Genomic DNA, 6,000 nt, shown 5'->3' with positions numbered 1-6,000 from the left:
TCCCAGTTTGTTTGTCCTCTATTCCATTTTAAAATAGCTCCAAAATATTATTCTGTTTCTAAAAATAAAAGTCATTAATTTACTAATATTCCTATTATACCCCTACTTTATTTTCAAAACTATTTGAAAAGAAAACTAACAAATATTTAAAAAATCAATCTAATTAGGGCACTTTTTTAGTTGACTCATTAAAAATAACTATTTAAAAAAAAAAAGTAGATAAATTTATTTAAGGATAGTTTTGTAAACTTATACATTTTTAGAAGGCAATCAAGACAATAAATAATGTTTCTTCAAAAAATTTGACTTTTCAAACATGTCAAACAAATTGAGACAGAGAAAGTATTATTCTTCTCAACTATTATTGTTCTACACGTGGTTTATTAGGTCATGTCACAAATAGGCCCACTGATTATAAGCCCTCTTGTGGTCCTTATTCTTCCTTAACAATGTGACGTATATACTAAGCATTTTCTCTAATGGTAAATTTTATTATATAAATCTTATAATTTGATGTGTTAATAATTATGAAAAAAAATAAATCAATTATTTACTTACATAGTAATTGAAATCCACCAACCACATTTGCAATTACATCAATTTGTAAATTTTACTATAGTAAAATTTGAAGTACTTTTATTATTTTAAAACTTTAGTAGAGTATTTTAAATGGTGCAACTTAAATTCTTAAATTAAACTCAATCATACGATTTCATTAACTAACGTAGTAAAAAATATATTATCTTCCTCTAGGGAAAATTGAATTCAACTAAGTTACAACAGCTAAGATTTGTTCTGTTACACCCTCCCTCTCATTGGACAATTTATGGTAGTCCTGGTTTAATTATGTCAGGTTCCTAAAACATAAAACTCTTCATCTTGAATCCCTCAGAATTTTCCGACAATTTCTTTGTGTATCCCAAGATGTAAAATTGTTTATCTCCAACCCCTCAACCAATGGACCTTGTTCTTTTAGGTTTGACATAAAACTCATGAACTCGAGTTTACTTAACCAAGTTAAGTAAACTTGTGACTCAAGTTTACTTAACTTCTGAAAACAAGTTAAGTAAATTAAACTTAACTTGTGAACAAGTTAAGCTTAATGTTAAAATTTTAGGATTGGTTATTTCAAACAGAATCAGGCTTGAGCTTACCATCAAGCTAGATTACATATTTAACCTCAATTTGTTTTTATGCTAGTCAAACTCAAACTTGTTCACAACTTACTTAATGAACTTATTCTTTTCTTATATAAAGTAAATACAATGACTAAATTTTCTTACCCTTTCAAAACTTTATGACAACAATTAATGGCAAAATTATAGTAGAGATTATATTAGATAGAATAATTTTATTTTTTGAACTTATAAGAATATAACAAACCCTTATTATTAAAATCACACACACACACACACACACACACACACATATATATATATATATATATTGCTACAAAATCTACTATAATTTGATTTATTATAAACTTATTTACAAGGGAATTCAATCTGTAGTCCATATATATAGTCAAGGCTCAAGAGTTTTGTAACTTAATGAATTGACACTTTTTTGATATTTTCAAGATCAAGAGATCTAGGATTTAAATATCTTATCTCCCATTATAATATCAAATTATAAAATAAAAAACTATATATATTTTACAAATAACCATATAATATTATGTATCCTTAAATCAAGCTTTATACTTATGAGTTTCTTTATTAACGTATTACTATATTTGAGGTTGACTTGTATAACAATAAAGTTTAACAGCTCTATCCAAGACCTGCATAATGGTTGGGCTTTGCAGGTTCTGGCTTTCTATCTTGAAGACAGAAATCATCAAAGATCTTCAGGTACGGACCTCCGATGTTGCTTCAATAATGCAATGTTACATTGATATTTCATACATATAATAATTTCTCTATCTGAAGCAGTATCGCTCTTAAATTTGAGAGAATCAAATGGGCCAGTTTTGAAGTAGAAATATAAGTGCTACATATTAAATTTACACCATGCTTGTATCATCCACAAGTTCTTTTAACAAAAAGAAATTGAAAGCAACAACAAAAGTGTATTTCATAATGGCTTATATCAGATAATCAACAAAAGAATCCCCAATATAAGTGGTATGTATTACAAAACAAAGACAAGATCAATGAAAATTCAAAATTTCACTGAGGATTTGTAATCAAAATGAGAGCTGATGTTTCCAAGGAAGAGAGAGGTGTCACATGTGCAATCACTGGTCGCTTTCTTCTTGAATACCTTCAATATGATGGCCTTGCCATGCAAGGTGGTTGCCGAAGTAAAATTCAAGGTACCTGGACCCCATTTAAAATCATCCAAAATTCAAAGTGTTCAAGGACTACAGGCTGAGAAGTTATTTCGGGGTTCTTAGGCGTTAGTATGGTGAAATACAAGATAACCATCACCACTATGAGAGTTATTAGGAGAATAGCTGTGACACCACAGCAGATTTTTAGGCCTTTACGAGACCCATTTCCACATATCAGTTTTTTTTTTTCTTTTCTTTTCTTGCCATGGGATGTGGTAGAAATTTTTGGAGACTTCGAGAGTGGTATATTTAATACTGGAATAATAATTGAGGAGGGAAATGTATTGAAATAGTGGTGAAAATGGGGATCATTACGAGGTGTACGTTTTGTTTTTTCGTATATTATGTTTTTTCGTTATTTCACAAAAAAGGGGCTGTCAATATTTTAAATGGGAATAGGTTGACGGTTGTGATTAGTATTAGTTTACTATTACTTTTATTAATTGATTAGGGAAGCCGGTTTGACATTCTTGTTTTTGCAGATACAAAGCATCAGTTTGGCTTGTTAGGGCCCATCGCTTACTCAAATGTAAGAGAAGTACTATGTTTATAATATTTTTATAATACATTCATAATAAATTATATAATAAATTATAAGTGGTAAGTTAATATTGGTTTTGATTTGAGTTCACAACTTGAATTACTTTTTCATTCATACGTCATTCATACGTAACAACCAATATCAATCAACTGTATAAGATTTGTTGTGAAAATATAGCATTTCTTCAAATATAATTGTGTTTTTTAGACAATTTTTTCATGGACCGGGTTGGTTCACATAGAGCCTGATCCCCAAATCTTCTTTGAAAAAAAAAAAAAAAACCCTTCTTTGAAAAGGAGGCCACCAAACTAGTTGAAATTTTTGTCTAAGTTTCTCACTCCTAAGTTGGACAAAAATTTCAACTATACCGGCCTTCTTTTCAAACAGATTGGGCTGTTGATCCACAATATTTCTACTTTACCGTTTTCAGCTAATTTTTCTTACTTCATCAATTGGGCTCACAATCCACATATTTTTAAGATAACGATTAGCCTAATGGGTTAGACTCGTGGCCTATGTTTTGTCTCCTTCACAAGTTGGGCTCATAACTCATAATTTACTACTTCACAGAGTAAACTTCACAACCCAAACGCTATTTCATTTCTCTTTTCTCACAGATTGCGCTTCCTCAATAGAGGTAAAGAGGTTCATATAATTACAAAAAACCAGCTTTGAAGGAAAGTGTCCAACTTTAAGGTGTTTGGTGAGACAAGTGGATTATTTGGGCTACAAGACCTATGAACCCCATTAGTATTCTTGAAAGACCCAAACCTTAATGGGCAGAATATGCACTTGGATTGCTTGGACACCAAATTTTGTCAAGGACCACATTATAATTGAGGACAAAGAACTACTAGTTGGGCGCCCAATAAAATCAAAGACCTTTCAGCTCATTTAGCACTCACTATCTAGTTCACTTGCCATGTCAAGATCACTTTCTTCATATAAGGAGCAAGACCAATTGCATGGATATTCGGTTAAAGCTCAAAACACCATGGTCAAACTCAAGGAAGAAGATTTCTCGTCACCGATGAGTCATGACCCTTTAAGAAGGAATATCACTTTCAAACTTTGACTCATATATTTTGTTAGGTTTTTAGACCCCTTAAAACACAACAATTGGATTAACCTAGTTTATTAACCAAGTGATTAACTTAGTCAAATTATGCAAATCTAGATTAACACAATCAAATAATCATATCAAGATATAAAGCAGCAAAAATATAAAGAATACAAAGATATGATCACCTAGGAAAACCAAACCGATAAAAAACCTAGGGAGGGTTTAACCTAGCTATCTTCAAGGTAAACTTGAATCCACTATATGAAAGAATCGAAATTCATACAAAAGGACTTACAAGCAACCACGCTCGACTTCTTAATGCTACCCATCAGTAGAACTTACTGACATGATCACATGCAAACTTCGAATCCACGAACTTCTTCTTTCTTGGATTCTTCAATCAAGTACAAGCACTCCTGCTTGTGTTTCTTTAAGCTCCAATGGCAGCAACTGAGTTGATCATCAAGGTGTTGATAATAGCTCTAACTTGAAAACCCTAAGTTTATGTGAAGGAAAGCTCCTCAAGGATCTCACAAGAGATTCATACAAACCGCAAAATATGAGCAACAATACAACCAGAGCAACTCTCAAAACGTGGTTAGAGTTTTGTCTTATATACCTAGGGCAAAAACATAAAACCCTAAACGTTTAATGAGATAGGGCTGAGTTGGAAATTCTGCAGAAAAAAATTCTGGCCGACTTTCAATCGATCGAGTCTATCCTTCGATCGATCGAGCCAGGTCGAAATGTACTAATACATCTGCAGCCACTCGATTCCAACTTTACATGAATTACACAACTTTGAGCAAGCCTAAACAAGACTAAACATATTGTTTTGATCATGGTTTGCCAACATTACACATTAGAGTTCTAAATACATCAAATTCCAAGTCTTTAGAACCTAACAAACTCCCCCTTTGGCAATCCGTGACAAAACACAAACTAAAAGCTCAAAGTTTATAAATAAAAGCCCTTTACAAAAAAAAATGCCCATTACAACAAATCCAATCCTAACTACTATCTATCAGTTGCAAGTGTAGATAGTAGCTCAATTGAATCAACCTGTATATTTCCTGAAACACTAAACAAAACGCATAAACGCATGTGTGATAGAAAAACAGTAAATCAACAAATATGTAAGCTAACTCTCCCCCTAAGTTAGATACATAAAAAACAATGTTAACACCCCCTAAACATAACATTCTTATATTTTCGACACATATTCCCACATTTCAAATAAATCTCCCCATTTTTATCACGTATTGACAAAGACAACTCAATAAAGAGTAAACATACACAATAAAGGATAAGAGAATCAAGGGAACACAAAAAAAAAAAAATACAACTCTATAGAAAATAGAGACAACTCGCCCTAGGAACAACAAATGTTAAAAACAAGCTTCTCCCCCTATAAAAATAGGAAACACAAAACAAGTGTTGGGAAAAACAGTTTTGGGGAAAAATTAGGGAGGGGGGGAGAATAAATAAAAAGACACAAGCCAAGTTTAAAAAAAAAAAAACTAAGTTGAGGATACACATGAAGAGAAAAAATATTCTCTTTTTCAATAAAATGCAAACATGGTACTATGTGACCCATAAACAGTTGCATGAGTAGAGAAAATATTTGCACATTGATTATCCACCATATCTCTTAAGAAAAACATTTTCTACAGTTCACACATAAAAAAGGCATATACTAGAAAGTACATAGCTCAAAAATTAATCAATCAATCGTTTGATCAATTTGAGTACCCAATGGAGTAAAGTGTATGCATGTTATGTGTGAAAACAATGAGAGATATGATTGCAAAGCTGCAAGATGGATACAAAAACAATGCAATGCATGTGAATCCTAAACACAAATGATGCATGAAAAAATATGTCATGATGCATACTCTAATGTAGTGAAACTAAGTTCAATATAAGTTCAAATTCACAAAATTGGCTTGAGCACAGAGTTTCTAATAAAAACCCCAAAATTGAAAACCACTTGTTAAGATTTTGAAAAAATTTGACTAACTGATCATCACACAAGCTAGAATACATAATATAATGATCAAT

The sequence above is a fragment of the Quercus suber genome, unplaced genomic scaffold, assembly GCF_002906115.3.
Source record: "Quercus suber isolate HL8 unplaced genomic scaffold, Cork oak 2.0 scaffold_399, whole genome shotgun sequence".
NCBI classification, from domain to species: Eukaryota; Viridiplantae; Streptophyta; class Magnoliopsida; order Fagales; family Fagaceae; genus Quercus; species Quercus suber.
The sequence above is the reverse complement of the archived record's forward strand: the minus strand, read 5'-3'. Positions refer to the sequence as shown.